The sequence below is a fragment of the Meriones unguiculatus genome, assembly GCF_030254825.1.
Source record: "Meriones unguiculatus strain TT.TT164.6M chromosome 13 unlocalized genomic scaffold, Bangor_MerUng_6.1 Chr13_unordered_Scaffold_34, whole genome shotgun sequence".
NCBI classification, from domain to species: domain Eukaryota; kingdom Metazoa; phylum Chordata; class Mammalia; order Rodentia; family Muridae; genus Meriones; species Meriones unguiculatus.
In genome coordinates, this window is record NW_026843646.1 from 16,975,766 (window position 1) to 16,997,080 (window position 21,315).

At 37.4% G+C, this 21,315-nt stretch overlaps 1 pseudogene; it reads right to left on the minus strand.

Moving 5' to 3' along the window:
* Positions 1-4,417: 4,417 nt before the first annotated feature.
* Positions 4,418-20,523, minus strand: LOC110539894 (vomeronasal type-2 receptor 116-like; annotated as a pseudogene).
* Positions 20,524-21,315: the final 792 nt, after the last annotated feature.

The window sequence follows — 21,315 nt, forward strand, 5'->3', positions numbered from 1 at the left end:
TATCCCTCTGCCATGTCATGCAACCCCTAACCAATTGTAATTCCAACTCCAGGGGATCCACTATCCTCTTCTATCCTCCACGGAAACACACACATGAACATATGTGTCTTTTAAAAAGTAAATGTGCAACTGCATCACAACCAGAAAAGCATATTTTGAAGCGATGCAGCTCAGAAGCACCGTGATAATTCCATGTTCCCATGTGGAGGCAGTCTCATTAAATATTTATACTACCAGAACAGCCATAAATGCTCTTCAGTAGGACCTTAGAAAAGCAAGTTATGGCAAAACAGAAAACTCAGCTATGGGCCTCCAATGCCATCAGGTGAAATTCTTAATAACAGGCCTGGGAGAAGCTTGTGTTCTATTTAGCATGACCCTACAGGTATTCATCAGTCCTAGGACACTAGGTCCAAGAGACTGGCAAAGAATGGCAAATAGGGTCTAAAGATGGCCCAAGACAAATTGTTATTAGGCTCTGGACACATCAACGTCTCCACATCACTCCAGTTCTGATGGGTCAGTCAGACTCTGTAGACACAGCGCCTCTGTGGGCATTCTCATTCCCATGATGAAGTGGGCAGTCAGGTTCAGGGTGTGCAACTCTGTCAACATGGGAGAGAAATTCCCAGCAAACTCCACAGACAGCAAATCTGTGAGCAAATCCAAGAGCAAATGAGGACAGACAGACGACTGATACCAGCAACCGCCTCAGTGTTTCTGAATTATAGCAATATCCACACACACACATAGCAATATTCTCTTTGTCTCTTTCTCTCTGTCTGTCTCTATCTCTCTGTCTCCCTTTCTTTCTCTCTCTCTCTCAAACATATACACCCCAAATGGATCATGAACAGAGCCTCAGTGTCGCTTGCTGGGTGACACAGATGACTGTGCTGTGGTGGCCAATGAAGAATAAATAGCAGAGGAAGCAGTAGCAGCAGATAATCAAGAGATGGCTTAGAATTCTGGGATTGCCCTTGACAATGGCCAGGAAAGGCTTAGTACTTCACGAATTGACCCAGAACCACACCAGTGATAGCAAAGAAGCACAAAGCTGCACCAATCCCATGACCAGGAAACCCTAAATGGCAGGCCAGATCATTAGTTTGGGGAGGTGGATTTATGTCACAGGACACACTTTTGTATTTCATAAAGAGGAAATTGTCAGCCTTCAATGTTCCAGAAATCAATAAAACGGTTGAGGTGTCTAATGTTATTCATAAAAAGAGCAAAGAAAAAACACGAGGGAAACGTGGGTGCAGAGATACAGATATTCGCTAAAACAGAAATACCATGAAAGCGTGAAACTAGAAGCCATATGCATACAAAAGAACTGAATATATATTGTAGCCTTGAAAACCCACAAATATGCCCTTGAGTTTTTCTGTTGCCATCTGTTGCTGCTCATGGTGCTAACCAGTTAGTCTGGTTTGTGGCCCCTTGGAGAAAACTAACTTTAAAACTTATTATTATTATTATTTAAAGAGGTAGTGAGTGTTCTTTTTGGAGGGAGGGGAACTTTGTTGATGATCCATGGTGTATTTCTTTTTTTTTTTTCTTTGAAAATTTATTATTTGTAGAGTATTTTGTCTGCATACCAGAAAAAGGAGCCAGATCTTACTATAGATGGTTGTGAGCCACTACATGGGTGCTGGAAATCGAACTCAGGACCTTTGGAAGAGAAGCCTGCGCTCTTAAGCGCTGTGATGTCTCTCCAGCCCCCTCATTTAATATTATTTTATTTTTTAAATTTTATTGATTCATTTTACATCCCTGTCATAGACCACTCCCTCCTCTCCTCCTGGTCCTACTCTCCCTGTTTCCCCTATCACCCCTTAACTGGCTCCTCAGAGAAGAGGATCACCCCCTCCCCTGTGTCCACCCACCCACGTCACCATATCAAGTAGCATCAGGACTCAGTGCATCCTCTTCCCCTGTGGCGTGGCAAGGTAGCCCCGACAGGGGAATGTGATAAAAAAAAAGCTAGCTTATGGGTCAGGGTGCATTCATAATGTGTGTTGGTCCCGCTGTGTTTACAAGACCTTGTTACTCTCATGTCCTTCATCCCCTCTGGTGCTTACACTCTGCACAGAGTTTCTCGAGCCCTTAGGGGAGGGAAATACTGAATCCATCTCATTTAGGGTGGAATGGTTCAAGGTCCATCACTGTCTGTGAATCATCTGGATGTGGGTCTGTATTTGTTCCCATCTGCTGTAGGAAGTTTTATATGATGGCCGAGCAAGGCACTGATCTGTGAGCATGGCTGTGCTCCTTTAGCACAACTATAGCATTTACATTTCTCTGATGTCCTTGGCCTGTGTAGACTCAGGCTCCTGGCCACGCAAGCCATGTTGGATCAAGGTTCCTTTTCATGGAATGGGCTTCCTGAAACTCAACCAGATATTAATTGGTCACTTGCATGAAATTTGTGCCACAAGTGCACCAGCAAATCTTGCAGGCAGGTTACCATTGGAGAGTGAAGGGTGTATGGCTGGGTTGATGTGTACTTTCCTCTTTAGGTGGACTGTGGTGAATGTTAAGGGGAACGTGAGCACCCACAGGCATTCATGCTATGTCATCAATGTCATATATTGTTGAAAAAGCAGGCACTTGAGAATAACTATAAAGTTATGTTCTAAGAATCTGACACTTGGTGGAAATTCAACTTTCAGGAGTTAGCATGGCACCTCTTCACTTTTCTAGTTCCTCATTCTGTATCCTGTTATTTTCAGGTATTTCAGACCGAACAAAAAGCATCTGTTAAGGTGGAAATGGATTGTAGTTTCCAGGTTAGATATAGCAGTAGCATAAAATTTGTTCAGTGGTGAACTATACTTATCTGTATGCATTATTAAAAACATCTAGATTGCAACATGTTTATATTAATGAATGGACTTATATGTATTACAGGGATTTTATGTAGATAATTCACAGTATGATTAAAACTCTTTAAAAAATTTACTGTTATTTCACCCACTTCCTTCTTTTATATTTATCCTCCTCCATAATTAGAGTACTTCTCCTGGTTTATCCCAATTGGAAAAATTGTGCCTGCCATTGTATTGCTACACTACCATGCTTTCTTGTTTCTACAGTTAGTCTGTGATGAATACTCACAAACAACATTTGGAGCTAGATGCCCCAGAGTAGTGAATGAAAGATATTTGTCTTCTGGATATTGGGTTGCCTAAATTATATTTTTTTACTTACATCTATTTATGTGTATGATATTTATTGTGTTAAACATATTTATGAGTTTCCATTTCCTACCTATTGTGAACAGAATAGCAATGAAGGTGACTGAGCAAGTATTTATAGAGTGGGATGTCGAGTCATTTTTATGTATGTCAAGGAAAATAGAGCAGAGGCAGGCAGCAGATTCATTTTGTTCTGTTTAGAAAATTTTCCACTCTGATTTCTGGATTGGCTCAACCTGTTTAAAAGATATACACCCCCCTTTCCTGAGATCGATATTCATGCCTGTTCTGTAGAAGAAGCTCATATACCACTCAAAACCCTGTTATACTCCACAAAATAACAAAGAGAACAAGTATTTAGTTTATGTACTATTTATATCAATTACTATGATATAATTACATTTTGAATATGTATATTGTCCACCAATTAATAAGTAACATGCATAACTTACTAAAATATGTTTTTTTTTTTCCAATGCAGTTTATTCAGGAACATTGAACAATCCTCGGACCCCGGGGAAAGCCAGCCCACAGCTTAAATAGCCTCTGGGTAGCCAACCCAGGCGTGCCACGGGGGCAATGCAGATAGGTCCACATACATGGAAGCAAGCCAGATCCTCGGCCTTAGCCAAATGTGGAGTTGTTCGTGACAGAGAGCACTCACCATCGGGAAGGTGGAAGGCAGAAACCAGCTCCATCTTTAAGGCATAGCATTCCGCAGCTCTCTACAGTTCCCCCTTTTTGTTTTAGACGCATCAGGCAAGAGTAGAGGTCTGATCTCTGATATTAGAAATAAATTGGGACTTTGTACAGATGTTCATTTAGGTGTCATCCACCCAAAGAGCATCAGACCGTCCGATACCTTTTTCTCAGAGGCGGGACCTGGGGCATCAACCCGCATGCAATCAGACATGCTCTTCTCTGGGTCCAAAGCGGCTGACCCTGAGTGCAGTGCTTAGCCTCGCATCCTGAGCGTATCATTTTAGCTTTTTATGGTATCCAACCATGCCTAAAATATGTTTTTAACAGCAGCTTCTATTCTGAAATAAAATGTCTGTGCTTGGGACACAAAGTGATGGGCTCTTATTTTTCTTTAAATACACATTTCAGAAAAAGTTACTTTAAAGTAGATAAATGATTTAATTTTAGTACACTAATGAATTTTATTAGAAAACTAATACATCAAAATGATCAATTTTTATTTGCTAGTTTTTGTTTTTCAAACATCTCAAAGAATTTTTATAAGGTCTTAGGAGAATAATGTAGCACTTTGGGAAAAAGATGCACCCAAGCAGCCCTGCACTTGATGCCAATATGGAGAAGACCTCCACAGCAACCATGGCCTTGCCCTTGGTGCTCTGGTAGACAGGGATCAAGGTGACCGAGAAACTAAGAAACACCAGCATGCTGAATGTCAGGAACTTGGCCTCATTGAATGTGTCAGGCAGGTTCCTCACCAGGAAAGCTAGAGTGAAGCTCCCTAGGGCCAGGGTCCCTAAGTATGCCAGCACAGAGTAGAAAGCAGTAACTGAGCCCTTGTTGCATAAAATGATGACATGAGCGTGTTCAGAGTGTACATCTGTGTCAATATAGGGAGGTGAGGTTCCCAGCCAGACTCCAGAGAGAATAAGTTGAATCAGGACACAGATGGCGATGACAGCATTATAGATGCCTGAGACAAACAACCTCATTGTTCTCTCTGGTTTCATGACTCTAAAGGCCAGAATTACAGTTATATTTTTTTTGCCAAAACAGTAAAAATAGCCAAGGTGAACACAAGTGCAAATGTTATTTGTTGCAGTATGCAGGAAACAGTGTTTGGGCATCCAATGAAAAAAAAAGGAGCAGAAGAAGCAGAGGAGGATGGAGATAAGCAGGATATAGCTGAGAGTCTTGTTATTGGCCTTAACAATGGCTGTTTCTCAGTGTTTAAGGAAGATCTCCAAAACTATAAATGTGCTGACAGAGAAGAACAGAGCTGTGCAGGCCAGAGCCATGCCCAGAGGATCCTCAAAGGATAGGAAGGCCACTGCCTTGGGCAAACACTGATTTCTCTCAGGGTTTGGGTAGTCTTGACTTAGGCAAGGAATGCACTCCTGCAGATCTGTGTGGAGAAAGTGAATCAACATTTCAGCTTATACGTGTATTTGCACATTGCACATTTAATTCATAAGAGTTCTTTTTAATGACTTGTATAGCCTGGCATATCCTGCTTCATGATCGTGCCAAGATCATGAACTCTTTATAAATTCCAATTCTTTTTTTTCCTTGATACTTAATAATAAGTTTCATTTAAAGAGTTTATTACTGTTTGTCTAAGGCAATCAAAGTGAAATCTATATTACTCATATTCAGAGAAAGTAAAACTATAAAGTAATTCTTCAAGTGCTTTTTAAATGAAGTGATTTAAATTACTTAGTATAGTATTTTGATCACATCAGTGTAGCCAAATGCACTTCCCTGTTTCCACCATGATGGTTTCTTCTCATTTTCCTTGTTACTCACAGTTTCAGTAGATATTTATTAGCCCACTTTTATATATTTTTCCAAGGTAACATGGGAAGAAGTTAGATCCCACATCCATGGCCTATGAAACAGTTCTGATTTGGTGGTAAGCATACCAACACTTGCATCAACAAATTGCAGCTCTAAGCTCAGATCAACCAGTACCTATCTCAGCTGTAGAAGTTGCAATAAATTTCTACAGTCTTTGGCATTCTTTGATTCAGGACAGGATTCTTTGTCCTTTCATTATAATTCCAGAGTAATCCTAGGAATTGTTCTAATTTTCACACTTGTTCTTCTAGTCATCCTCTGAAGACTAAAAAAGGCCCTATATGTCACACAAGAGATCTATAAATCTTTAAATCATTACATCAGAAAGGGGAAAATGGCACAGTAATATTCACTGGAGTTGGTGATAGTCATCCACTTTGCTTGATGGAATTCCAGCAAAGCTGAGCAGATTGTTAAAATCACTGTTCTTCTAACTTTTTGGATATTTTTTCCTGTGTGTTTCCTTAGTAGGGCCTTTCTGTACTATGATTCCATGTGTTTTTTCTACAAAAAATTATGTCTGAGTCTTTTTATGAAAATCCAAAACTTAACTTTATGTGTCCACTGTTTGGAAATCTATCTGCCTGGGACATCAGGAGCACAAATAAGCATATTAGAAATGAGGCCATTATTTCAGAAGTTTTCTTGGGGTATCTTCCCCTAAACAGTATTTTGGTGCAGAGTAAACAAGACATTATGCAAACCTTGAGAGTCCAGGAGATTCAAGATTTAAGAGTTCCTTTCATTATAGGTTTAGGGCTTCCTGAAAATGTAGTTTAAAGATAGGAGGTCATAGACAATACACTCCTGATGGAATAAAAACTCAGTAAATAGGATAGATTGACAAAAATAAACTTTTTCTACTTAATAGCATAGATGATGATGCAAATAATAAAAGAAGATATTTATTAGTATTTCCTATTCATACAAAGACCTGTTAATGTATTTTCTGTTTTTCTGGACTTCACTCATACTAGAAACACTGCCAGTCTAAAAATAAACTGTCATACATTAAAGATGTTTTCTTTGCAGGAGACATTTTTAGATTCCTTAGAGTCATAGGGCTAATAATAATATCTTTTCTTTTTGTATTTTTTAATTGTTGCTGAACTTGTAACCCTGGATAAATAATGAAAATAATCAAACACCCACTCTGTACCACTTATATAATCATTAGTCTATGTTTGAACTGTGAAACTTGTATAAATAAAGAAGCTCCTTGTTGATAGTAAATCAGAGCTACAGAAATGTCTGAATTTTAAATGTCAACTGATAGAGTCCCCTGACCACTGCACCTGACTCACTACCTTCCCTTACTGACCCCTCATCTACTCTGTGGAGCACCTTGTTTGCAAACATACTCCAACTCTCTTTTCCACGCTGAGGATGGCCCCACAGAAAGGCTCCTGGTACAGGATCACAGAGAATGAACTTCCAACAAGAAAGCATGCATGGGACAGATCTGTGCTCTCTGTACATATGTAATAGTTGTGCAGGTTGGCCCACATTTGGGACTTCTAACAGCACATGTTTAACCATTGTGCAGCTTGTTCTTCATGGAGGGCCCTTATCAGCAAGATCAAAGCTGTCTCTGACTCTTTTGCCTGCCATTGGATTTTTTCTCATAATTAGACTGCCTTGTGTAGCCACAATAACAGAAGTTGTGCATAGTCTTATTGCAACTTTATATACCAAGGCTGGTTGATATCTAAGGGAGGCTTCTTTTTTTCTGAAAAGAAAGAGAGGAAGGGCACATGGGTTGGCAGGTGAGGTGACAGAGAGGGACTAGGAGGAAAAATGTGATCAGATGGTGCAGTAGTACATAAACAAATTAATAATCCATTAAAAAGAAATAGTAAGATTGTAATAGAAATGAATTAAACAGAAACAAAGAAAATACATAGAGTTAACTAAAGGAAGAGCTGGTTCTTTCTGAAGAGAAAATTGACAGAACCTTGTCTCAAGTAAATCAAAGAAAGAAATAGAGAGCTCAAATTAGCAGAATCAGAAGTGACAGAAAAACATTGCTACAGAATCCAAAGAAATTCACAATATTCTAAGGGAACATTAAAAAATATATTATGTAGCAGAGTGCTTAAAAATGCACATGAAATGGGTAAGTTTTAGACTTACCCAAGCAACCATGATTCAAACATGAATTCAACTTTTATTCAACAGCCTAAAGAGACCTAAAAAAAAAAAAACATGAGGAAATTCAAAAGCTTACAAAAGCATCTCACCAAAAAAAAAAAAAAAAAAAAAAAAAGAAAGAAAGAAAGTAAGCTGAAAGATTACAAAAGGAGACTCCAAGATGTTAGAGACCAGAGTGCACCATATCTGAAGGGTAGAGGATCAGAGACTCTGAGACCACTGAGTGGACAAGTGGCTAGGTCTGGGGGAATGGCTTTGGTTCTTCCTGATTCAGGTCCCCAAGTCCATTGAGCAGGTCCAGGAGTAGGAAACTATGGTCCACCTGCACTTCTACATACTCCAGTGAGTTTGGACCCCCAGGGTCTCTCTGCTGTAGCAGCCAGACCTCAGATCCCTCCTGCTCCCCTGAGGTCAACATCAGGATTACTGGGACAACATCCCAGCCACCAAGCTACAGATTCTCCAGTCACCCTGTGGACACCAGGGGAACAAGAGAAACACAGGGATCCCAAATCCAATATGGCAGAGCAGAGAGGAATCTGTATACAAGGAACACAGTTTTAGGGAAGCCTGTAAGCTGCAACACAGCTTTCTTCTGATTAACCCACACAGTTGTCACCTTGGCCTGGAGCCCTTTTGGGCACCTGCATATGCTCAGTATTCATGACTAGCAGCAGCACCTGCACCCCAAACATCAGGGCTCCCATACATGCATACTCCCTGACCTTCACCTACCCCCATCTGTTTTTGTGCTCACTACATGGCCTGTTCACTGCCCTCCAAGACACTGCCATTTGAATTGCCAGCACCCATTCTTGAGCCACACTGCACATTCCTCGTCTTTCTGAACACTATGCTATACTCCAAAGACAAGCTGGTCCAGTCTTTGGTGCAGGTTCCAGGAACAAACAGCCAAGGCTACAGACAACCACATGACTAAAGTCTAGCATAAAATAACAGTCAACAAAAACTAGGACACCATGGCTCCACTAAAACCCCCCAACACAATGGATATACTAATGTAGCTGAAACACAAGAAAATGAAATTAAATCTGTGCTTATGCAAATATTTGTAGTATATGAAGAGGAAAACAATGAATCTCTCAAAGAAATACAGGCAAATACAACCAAACAGAACCATCATAGACAGGCAACCACAATCAAAGAGGTGAAGGAAATAAATAAAATTATTCAGGACATTAGAAAATTAGAATTAATAAAGAAACCACAAACAAAGAAGACTCTGTAGTTGGAACACTTAGAAAAGTGATCAAGTACCACAGAGATAAGCATCACCAACAGAATAAAAGAAATTGGGGAGAGAATCTTAGGCATTGAGGATATAATTGAAGTAACTGGTAAATCTCTCAAAAGAAAGAAAAAGGATAGTTTCTGATGCAAAACATTCAAGACATCCAGGAAACCATGAAAAGATGAAACCTAAGAATAATAGCAATAAAATGAGCAGATGATTCCAGACTCCAAAGTCCAGAATGTATTTTCAATAAAACCATAGAAGAAAGTTTCATCAACCTTATGAAAGAGATAGCCTTAAACATAAAAGAGGCCTACAGAATACCACATATTCTAGACCAGACAAGAAAATTCTTGTGCAACATAATAATCAAAACACTAAATCTACGCAATAAAAAATTAAAAGCAGCAAGGAAAAGGCCAAATAACATATAAAGGCAGACCAATCAGAATCACACCAGAGTCCCCAACAGAGATGAAAAGCCAGAAGGGCCTCAGAGGATGTCATGCAAACACTAAGATACCACAAATGCCAGCAAAAGTTACAGTCAACACAGATGGAGGAAACAAGATATTCCATGAAAAAACTAAATTTAAACAATATTTTTGCTGCATTCCAGACATTGAGAAGCTTCTAGAAGGAAAACTACAACCAATGAGATCAACTAATCCCAAGAAGCACAGGATATAGATGACATCACAACAAAAAATCAAAATAAAACAAGCACACAAACACACTATCAGCACCAACTTTACAATAAGAAGAACTAGCATTCATTGGTCTTTAATATCTATCAACATCAATGGATTCAAAAGTCCAATAAAAAGACACATTCTAACCGAATGGTTACCGAAAGAGGATCCAACATTCTGCTGCATACAAGAAACACTTCAGCCATAAAGATAGACGCTACCTTGGAATAAAGTGCTAGAAAAAGGTTTCTAATCAAATAGATTGAAGGAGCAAGTGGCAGTAGCATCCTAATATATAATCAAATAGACTTCTAACCAATATTAATCAAAAAAGATTGGGAAGGATACTTCATCTTCATAAAAGAAAAATCCACCATGAGGACATCAATATCTTGAAAAACTATGCCCCATATACAAGGGCACCTGCATTTGTAGAAGAAATATTCAAGCTGAAATCACACATCAGTTCCAACTTAGTAATAGTGGGAGACTTCACCACCACACTCTCACCAAGTGACATATCATTGAGACAGAAGCTAAATAGTGAAATAATGAAGCTTACAGAGGTCATGAATCAAATTGATCTAACAGATGTCTACAGAATTTTTCACCCAGACACAAACAAATATATTTTCTTCTCTGCACATCATGGAACCTTCTCCAAAATTGACCACAAAGTCAGGAACAAAGCAAGTCTCAACATTTATAAGAAGACTGAAATAACTCCTTGCATAGAAATATGAGTTCAGTTCCAAACATACGTATTGGGCAGCTCATATACATTGGTTCCAGAAATGTCTTGTATCAAAATCCATAATTTTTCTTGTTTATATGCTACCTCAAAAACTTGTAAAACTATTGATATGTTTGAGTTGGAGTTGTGTGAATGGAAGGATGCACTGAGCTTCAGCTTGCCTGTATAATTAACATATGTGAATATATAGATAAGTTTGTATCTATGTGTGTATCATGTGTGTGTGTTTACATGTGGTAACACACACAAATATGCCTATATATAACCATGAACACTCATTCATTCATTCATTGCATCATCAATGAACACAAGCATTCAAGTTCAAGTCATCTGATTCTAGCTAAGGAATTAGTTGACATTATGTGTGCGTTTGTAAGTGTACTTATTTGTGTATGTATACATCATATATATATATATATATATATATATATATATATATATATATATGAAATACTGGTATATTTCAGATTTAAAGTCATCATACAGAAATAAAGGGATTACTTAGTATTTAATGCTCTTGCCACATAAGCATGAAAGCCTGAATTTAATCATGATGAAGGGATGAAAAGAAAGTTTGGGTGCAGAAAATATGCCTGTAATCCAAGCTTTATGATCATGAAGACAGAGAGAGTACATAGGTAATGCTGTCTACTGAGCACAGCAAAATCAGAAAGTAAGGTTTCAGAGAGATATCCTATTTAAAAAGAAAGCGGACAGTAACCGAGAAAGATAATCACAGTTAACTGTGGCCTTAACCAGCACATGTGTTCATATGCATGAATACCCACAAACAAGCTCACAGTCACAACAGAGCTAAGAGCTTGAAATTTTACAATAAACATTACGCAATCAAGTTTATAATTCTTTACAAATAATTCCCTTTATAGTAAATGCTGAAAAAATTCCCAACCTGATTAAAGTTGCTTGGCCATCGAATCAGAACTTCATTAATGAAAAAGCCTTGGTCTTGTGGACTCTTGAAGACAAATTCTCCCACTTTAAGTATTAATGAATTTTACTTACTATATGCAATAAAGTTTTGTATATCATATGTTTCCATAATATTCTTGTTCTCATCAAAGCTTATTTCATCTCCAGCAGCATTTGTCACTTCAATTTTCCTCAAAAATGGATGCAGCTGAAGAGAGACAAAATTTTATATGAGTGACCCACACAGAATACTGGTTGGTCTTTAAGAGAAATTCATTTTCCCTCCCTCTGATATGGGTTTATTTTTGAAGGTGCTTTGTTTAGGTTTCTCCCCAGTTATGTAGCGAGATTAAAATTATTCCCTGTGGAAGTAATGCTAGAGCTACTAAACATAAGTAGAAATATCACCTATGAGATAGAAGATAGTATAGTGTGATAGTGTGTAGCGTGTCCTTAGTTGGAAAAAGGTCCTGTGTCTTTCTCCAGCACCAGAAAATATTTCCATTTAAAAGATGGAGATTTGAAGAGGATCAAAAATGAAGGTGCCCAGTGGACATGATTACTGACTGTTAGGACTCTAGTAACTCCACAGCAAGTAAGAGGCTATGCTGTGGACCCCAAAACACCAATGTCTATGCTTCCCAGCTTTAAGGTACACTAGAAGGAAAACCCCAAGCAAAGAAAGTTAACCACACCCAAGAAAACAAATAAGATATAAAAAAAAAACACCATTGCAGCAAAAACAAAAGGAGAGAAACACAGAAACTCACTACAACCATAAAAATCAAAATTACCAGCAAACATTAGTTATTAATATCACTCAACATCAATGGATTCAATTCCTCAATAAAAAAACAGACTAAAAGAATGGATGCATAAATAGGATTGCTGCATACAAGAAACATATCTTAACAAAAAAGAGGACATTACCTCAGAGTGAAGGGCTGGAAATAGCTTTTTCAAGGAAATGGACCCAAGAAGCAAATTGAAAGAAGCCATCCTAATATCTAATAAAATAAACTTTTAACTGAATTCATTCAAAAGATATGGGAAAGGATACATATCATAGTAAAAGGATACATATCATATCAAAAATCCACCAAGATGAGGTCTCAATTCTGAATATTTTGCTTCAAATACAAGGGCACCTACATTTGTAAAAGAAGCATAACTAAAGCTTAAATAATACACTAATATGTCCACAGTAATAGTGGGAGATTTCAAAACCCCACACTAGCCAAAGGACAAGTCATGAAAACAGAAACTAGATAGAGAAACAATTAAACTAACTGATGCTCAAATCAAATGGATCCAACAGATATCTACAGAATTTTCACCCAGACAAAAAGGGATATAAGAACTTCTCAGCACCTCACAGAAACTTCTTCAAGATTACCCATTGACTTGGTCAGAAAGCAAACCTCAAGAAGTATAAGAAATTTGTAATAACCCCTTGTATCTTACCAGACCACCATGGATTAAAGCTAGAGTTCAATAACAATGGAAACAATAGAAAACCTATAAAACTAATGGAAACTGAATGACTCAGTGATCATTGGGTCAGGAAAGAAATATAGAAAGAAAATATAGATTTTCTAGAATTCATTGAAAATGAAGAGACAACATACTTAAACTTCTGGGACACAATGAAAGCAGTGCTAAGGAGAAGGACGGTTCATAGCATTAAATGCCTTTCTAAAAAGAATTAAGGAATTCTCATAGTAGCAATTTAAAAATGCATGTAAAAACTGTAGAACAGACTGAAGTAAACACCTAAGAGGAGTAGAAAGGAGGAAATAATCAAACTCATAGCTGAAGTTAGGGTCATAGAAAAAAATGGGAACAATACAAAGAATCAGTGAAACCAAGAGCTGTTTTTTTTAAAACATCAACAAGATAAACAAAGCTCTAGAGAAGCTAAGTAAAAGGGAGAGAGATAGTATCCAAATAAACAAAATCAGATATGAAAAAGGAGTGTAACTCCAAAGAATCATTAGGTCTTATTCCACAAGACTGTATTCCACAAGTTTGGAAAATCAAAAGGAAATGGAAGATTTTCCTGATATATGTCACTTGCCAACATTAAATCAAGATAAGGTAAGCACATTAAACAGTCCTATAACCTCTAAGAAAATAGAAGCTCTCGTCAGAAGTCTCCCAACCAAAAAATCCCAGAGCCAGATGGTTGTAGCATGGAATTCTACCAGACTTCCAAAGAGGACCTCATTCCAACACTCCTGAAACTATTCCACAAAATATAACAGAAGAAATATTGCCAAACTCATTCCATGAGTCTACAGTCACTCTAATACCTTAAACCACACAAAGACCCTTATGGACTTCGATGCAAAAGTACTCAATAAAATACTGGCAAACCAATCCAAGAACACATCAAATACATCATCCACCATGATTAAGTAAGCATCATCCCAGGAATTTGGGGATGGTTCAACATATTTAAATCCATCTCTGTAATCCACTGGAAGGAAAAATAAACATGTTTATCTCATTAGATGCAAAAAACACCTTTGATAAAAACAAGCACCACTTCATGACAAAAGTTCTGTAAAGATTAGGGCTTCAAGGCCCATACATAGACATAATAAAGGTAATATACAGCAAGCTGATAGCCAAAATCAAATTAAATGGGGAAATATTCAAAGCAATTACACTAAAATCAGGGACAAGACAAGGCTGCCACTCTCTCTCTATATATCTTCAATGTAGTACTTGAAGTTATAGCTAGAACAATAGTACAACTAAAGGAGATCAGGGGGTCCAAATTGGAAAGGAAGAAGTAAAAACATCCCTATTTACAGATGATACGCTATTATATATTAGTGACCCCAAAACTCTACCAGAAAACTTACACAGCTGATATACCACTTCAGAAAAGTGGTTGCTATAAAATTAAGTCAAAAAACCAGTAGTGGCCTGAATACAAATGAGAAATGGGCTGATAAGAAAATTGTGGAAATAGCATCCTTCAGAACAGCCAGAAATAATATCTTGGTGGAACTCTCCCCAAGTAAAAGAAAGACTTCTTTTACAGGAACTTCAAGTCTCTGAAAAAATAAACTGAAAAGATATCAAAAGATGGAAAAAGCTCCCATGCTTATGGCTCGGTAAAATTAACATAGTAAAAATGACCGTATTAGCAAAAGCAATCTATATATTTAATATAATTCATATCCAAATAACAACACAATTCATCACAGACCTTGAAAGAACAATTCTCAATATTATATTAAACACCAAAAAAATAATAACCCAGCATTTCTGTGCAATAAAAGAACTTCAGGCCACAGAGGAAAACAATGCAGTCAGTCTCTATGAGACCTGATATGCTAGGGACAGAAGGAAGAGAAGAATGACCCCCCCCATCAGTGGGCTTGAGGAGGGACATAAGAAGAGATGAGGGAGGGAGTGTGGGATTGTGACGGGATAAGAGAGGGGGCTATAGCTGGCATACAAAGTGAATAAACTGTAATTGATTTAAAAATAAATAAATTAACAAACCTCTCCCCACACACAAAGAAACAGATTGATCAATGGAATTGAATTGAAGACACAGAAATAAACCCAGGCACCTATGGACACTTGATTTTTTACAAAAATTTCAAAGCCTTTAATGGAAAAAAAGAAGAGAGCATCTTTAACAAATAACTCTGATCCAGCTGATGATTACATGTAGAAAAATACCAATAGACCCATATTTATCAACCTACACAAAACTCAATTCAAAGTGGAGCAATGACCTTAACATAAAAACAAACACTAAATCTATTAGAGAAAATAGTAAAGATCCTTGAATTCATTGGCACAAGAGACAGCTTTCTGAACAGAACACCAACAATCCAGGCAGTAAGATTTACAGTTAATACATGGGACCTCATGAAACTGAGAAGATTTTTTTTAAAGGAAAGGACCCTGTCAACACAACAAAATGACAAACTACAGATGGGAAAGAGATCTTCACCAACCATCCATCAGACAGAGGGCTAATTTCCAAAATATATAAAGAATTCAAGAAATTAGACTCCAACAACCCAAATAGTCCAATTTAATAAATACAGTATGGAACTAAGCAGAATTCTCAACAGAGGAATCTCAGATGGCAGAGAAGCACATAAGGAAATATTAATGTCATTAGTCTGCAGGAAAACTCAAATCAAGATGACTCTGTGATTCCATCTTACACCTACCAGAAAGGCTAAGATCAAAAACTCATTTGACAACACATGTTGACAAGGACATGGAGAGAAATAACCCTCCTCCATTTTTCATGGAAGTACAAATTTGGACCACTATTTTGCAAATCAATCTGGTGCTTTCTCAGAAAATTGGGAACAGTTCTACCTCAAGAACCATCTATAATCCTCCTGGACATATAACAAAGTTACTTCACCATAAATGGACATTTGCTCAACTGTATACATTAAGTTTTATTTGTAATAGAAAGAATCTGGGAACAACCTAGATGTTCCTCTACCAAAGAATGGGTAAAGAAAATATGGTACATTTACACATTGGAATACTACTCAGCTATTAAAATCAAATAAATCATGAAATTTGTAGGCAATTGGATGGAAATAGGAATGATCATCCTGAGTGAGGTAACCCATGGCCAGAAAGACACATATGGTATGTATTCCCTTATAAGTGGATATTAGCCATATAGCACAGGATACCTACACTACTAATCATGGACCCACAGAAACTAAGTAACAAAAAGGGCTCAAGGTAGGACCTTCTTAAATCTCACTCAAATGGAGAAATTAAATAGACAGTGAAAGAGGAAATATAGAGGGAACTGGACAGGAGAGGTTGTGTGGAGCGAAATGAGGGAAAGCAGATATGAGGAGAATTGGGAGGCAAGGTTTAAGGGCCTGGAGATAAAGGGTGAAAGAATGTTGGGGAAATCATTGAGACAACCTGTAGAGATGGGTCAGGCTATAGTACAGGGAGGATATGGGGATGTCTCTAGCTGAGCCTGCCATCAGTGTGGGAGAGGAGAGTGTAGAAAGCCCCTTTCTAGCCAGGAAGGACCTATAGTGGTGGGAGGGAAACACCAATCTACCTAACAACCTTCCAAACAAAATGTATCCTAACTATGCGATCGACAAAGACGAAGATACAGTAGGTCTGAGGAATGAACAATAAATACCTGTGCCAACCTGACACCCACCCCATGGGAGAGAGCCAGTCCTTGACACCATTAATGATATGTTCTATGTTTACCGACAGGAGCCTAACTTAACAGAGCCCCTTCACCCTCACCAGTTAATCAAATCATATTATGAGACTCACAGTCCGGCATCACACAGAGATTGAAGAGTCTCATGGAAGAGTGGTTGGGAAGGATATAAGGAGCCCAAGTGCACTAGAATGTTGCAAGAATACAGAATAAACTGACCTAGATCCATGGGGGCTTCATACATGGAGTGGAACTATGTCGAATACATATATGTAAATGATGGGATGTTGGATCTTCATGTGGGTACCTTAGTAAGTTGAGCAGTTGTACCTTAGTAATTCGTGAGCAAGCATGTATGTGCTAACAACCATACTTGGGTCCTCTGTATGGGCAGCAAGTATGTGTAACACTGAGCCATCCTGCAGCATGATTCAATTACATATCTAACTTAATACAGTGGGTAAACAGTTCAACTACTGAGACACTATATTGTGTTACCTAATTAATAGTATATGTTATAAAGGTTGCTTAGGTACTAAGTTATTTGTACACAGGACATACTAACTTAGATAATATCACATCTCTAGAAAGCTGTGTTCACAAACTGTGTCAGTGTTTAAGTCAAATATTGTTTTACATGATACTCTAAATTATACAGGGCATTCTATGTTCAGAATTCATTTTTATTTATTTTTGAGTGGATTTAAAGTTCAATCCTCCCTTGTTGATTTGTTCAACAAACTTCTTCATGGCACCCTATTTGAATGTGACCATCAAGGCTCATATATATAAATGAATCCCATGTTTATATCTTGTTGTTTTAAAACCCAAACACATCCATTTATCACTAATACACAGAGATAGTGCCTAAGCTTATGAGCACTGTGTTCTAACATTTAATAATAGAAGCACAGTCTTGGTTTTTCCTTCATTTTAAGTAATTAAGAATGAAGAAATTATAAAAGCCATTACTTTTCAGTTACTTATGTCACTTGCACAGGCTATTAATTTTATGGTCTTTTGTCATTAAATATAGATTGAATTTTATGTAAAATAGCATCTTTGGATATGGTCATTATGACTAAAGCTTATTTTAATGGGTATATTCCAAGAAAATATAAATTTTGATTATTGAACTTGCTATATTTTTACATTAATCGCATATGTATATTTCAGAATTTCATGTTAGGTTAGGAAACATTTGTTGAAACACATTTTAATTTAATATCTTCAAATCTGTGCTTTCAGTTCCAAAATCATGTCAGATAATTATAGACATATATAGATATACTATGACAAACCCTTTTGCCTTTTAAAATATTCTTTTAATTATAAGAAGAAAATGCTTTCTTGGTTAACCACAGTAAATTGCTTACCAATAATATATGATCCTCGTGATTCCCTTGCTTATGCATGAGGCTTACTTGCCATGGTAAAATCTCACCCTTGTTTCTGTCATCCATAGGTCCCATTTCAGTTTGGGTCAACAGCATTTTATGGAGGGCATGGGCCACTGTGTATACTGCATTCTATATGGAATAGCTGGGCTCAGATGCAGTCATCACATCATTTATTTCATCCCCAGTCTTTAGGGAAATATTAGCTGGACAGGGTTTAAATTTTTCACATAGAAAACCAAGAGGTGAACAACCAAAATTGTCAACCCAGAATTTAGAGAAGTAAGAATCTCCTGGGTACTGGGAGGGTGTAAGTGCTTCAAGAAAGTGCTTGAAGCCAGGGATACTTCTCCTCTTTGAAAACAAGAAGCTTCCTCTGAAAACAGATATCCAAAAATTCCTGTCATTGAATGTAGACTCTAAATATGTCAGGTGTTGCTTTGCCATAATCCACACCTTTATTGTTAAAAAATTTTTAATGTATGGGAGGGAGATCACCAAGTCATCTATATTACCATAGAATAAAATCACATTTACTTGTATATGTTGGTACAAGTTCAGCAATCCATAATCATATATTATTCTAAATTTTGAGTTATCAGACAGTTTTTCTGTAAAAGCCACACCGATATCTTCTGATCCAATCTTTACTGTCAGGTCTGAGAGAAACTCTCTTCCTCTCCCATCATCAGACACAATGAGCCCCAGCCACCTTCAGCCAAAGTGGAGCAATAAAGAGATCAATCCTTGGGTTAGAGCTCTGTCCTTAGGAGACATTTGATAAAGGGTTGGGAATGTATCTTTGTCACTTAGCATGGAATCAAAGGGACCATATGTGACCTGAAGAAGCAAAGGAAAAAAAAAAAAGGTGATTCTTGAGTTTTACATATTTGGAATCATCACCCAGAGGGGGGAAGTGAGTTCATTCTTTGCACATGAGAATCAAAGGACGGAATATTGGTGAGGAGCTGTCTTCTCTGAGATTAGCTTGTCTCTCTAATCATGTGATGGAATATGTTTTTTTTTTCAAGTACCATGAGCTCCAAGGTTACTAAGGTATCTGGAGTAAACAATATTCTGTTCACTGTCTTTGAAAGACCTGATAGATCTCCTTTGTTACAATGACAATGCAACAGAGTATCTGATGTAGTGAAAGACTGCAGAAAGCATTACCAAGTACTTTCTGGTCACATAACACCATATTTCCCAGAACCATCAGCTTTAGGAAAGCAAATACAGAAAGAGACTAACAAAGTTTTTAGAGATTCAGTTACCTAAGTTAAAATGGTGCAAGTTGTGAAGATCTGAAATCACATTGCCAGGAGTTATTGCATCATCCCTGTCTAATGATAGATTTGACTGAGACAAAACTCTGAAACAGATGTAAATTATTGTGTGTTTCATTTTTTTTACATTAGGATAAAATACATTTACGAATTGTTTAACTGAGTGATAACAATCAGAGTTACACTATGGGTTTTATAATCTTGATTATTCCTGACCCTTGTGCTCACAAAGTATTTTCTCTACATGTAGTAGTGCCTGCTGATGGATGCCTTTCTTCAGTGTATCCTGGAAAGAGTCAATTGTGGCAATCTAGTTAAATGGTTGGTCTCTGTGGGTGCTATTCTGAGATCTACTTTCCTGCATGTGATCGTTAATTTCTTGAAATATTTTCATCAGTGATGACCTTGAACATTGTTCTAAATTTAGTTACATGTCCCAGACTTTCTTTTTTTCATACATCAGTAATGACAACTGCAGGAATTCTGAGATGGTTATATGCTGTCTTTGGTACTTAGGTATCTTTGTTGTACAATTTGACTTATGACAAAATGCAGCCTGAGTATCCACAGTACATCTTCCAGTGTTTGACAATAGAGTCATGGTTTCCACTAAGTGATCTGCTTAGAAATTTTCAGAATGTACTGAGCATGATTTTTACCACACTTTTTCTACTGTTAACCATTGCCATATCAAAGTAATATATTCACTTCTCTTTTAAATCTGCCTATACTAAACATAAAACACTTCTCTGTTTTCTTTTGTTTGTGTTGTTTTTGTCAGGTTTGACCTGTGATTGTGCACAAAAATACTTTCCTAACTTACTTGTGGGACTTTGTAGAGCTCTGAAAGTGTTCCATTTGCAGCAAAAAATTCTGACTTTGTTCCTGAAATGATTTCTAGAGCTTTGTGTTGTGTGTTGCATTTGTAGTTAGGAACATACTCGCTTCTTCCAGACAACAACATCAAAAGTCCCTCCAAGGTTCTTTTGTTATAATTAAAGGCATTGTAGACATGGAAACCCAAGGTCACATTGGGAAGCAGTTGTGAGTCCTTATTGATCTGACCAATGGCAAAGTATAAGGTCAGCAAATACAGATAGTTTCTCCATTTCGGTCTAAACCAGAAGAACAGAATGATGAGTGTAGTCAGTCCATTTTTTCAGAAACTCTTTATCAAATTCAGAACCTAGAAGTGTTAAGACTTGACTTTTACTGTGACATGTACAGCTTTTGTGAATAAGCACCTGATGAATCAGGAACATCATGGAATGGCTCCTAAACTCTCAGAAATTGAACTATAACTAATAATGGTTTCCTTGATGTAGATTTTGTGGATAAAGTGTCAATTTTTATGTCCTGTGACTGCTGACTATATAGGTGCTTATGATGTTTTTCTTCATGGAAGCATTGGGATACGGAAGAGTCACTAAGGTGTTCACTAGGAATGTGAATAAGAGCTACATATACTTTTGTTTTGCAATTATTCATTTTCGTACTCATTTACAAAAATTGTAACAACTTTGTTTGTATGCACTCTTAGTGTTAAAGTGTTGCACTAAAGGATGGATAGATGTCCAAGCCTCTAGGCACATTGACCCTTTTGTACAAAGAAGAGCATCAGTCTCAGTGCCCACAGGATGTCCTGGAAACATCTGTAGCTCTAGGTCATGAGATCCCTTTTGGAATTTAAGACCACCAGGCACACATGTTGTATTCACACAAGAAGGCAAGCACTCAAGTACATGAAATAAAAATAAATACACCTGTGTAAAATAGTGTTTGGGGAATGACTTCAGAAATGACTGAGATGTTATGAGTACTTGATGCACTTTTGGAGGACTCTGATTCAGTCACAGTAGCCAGTTTTTGGATTACCATACCATTTAACGCCAGTTCT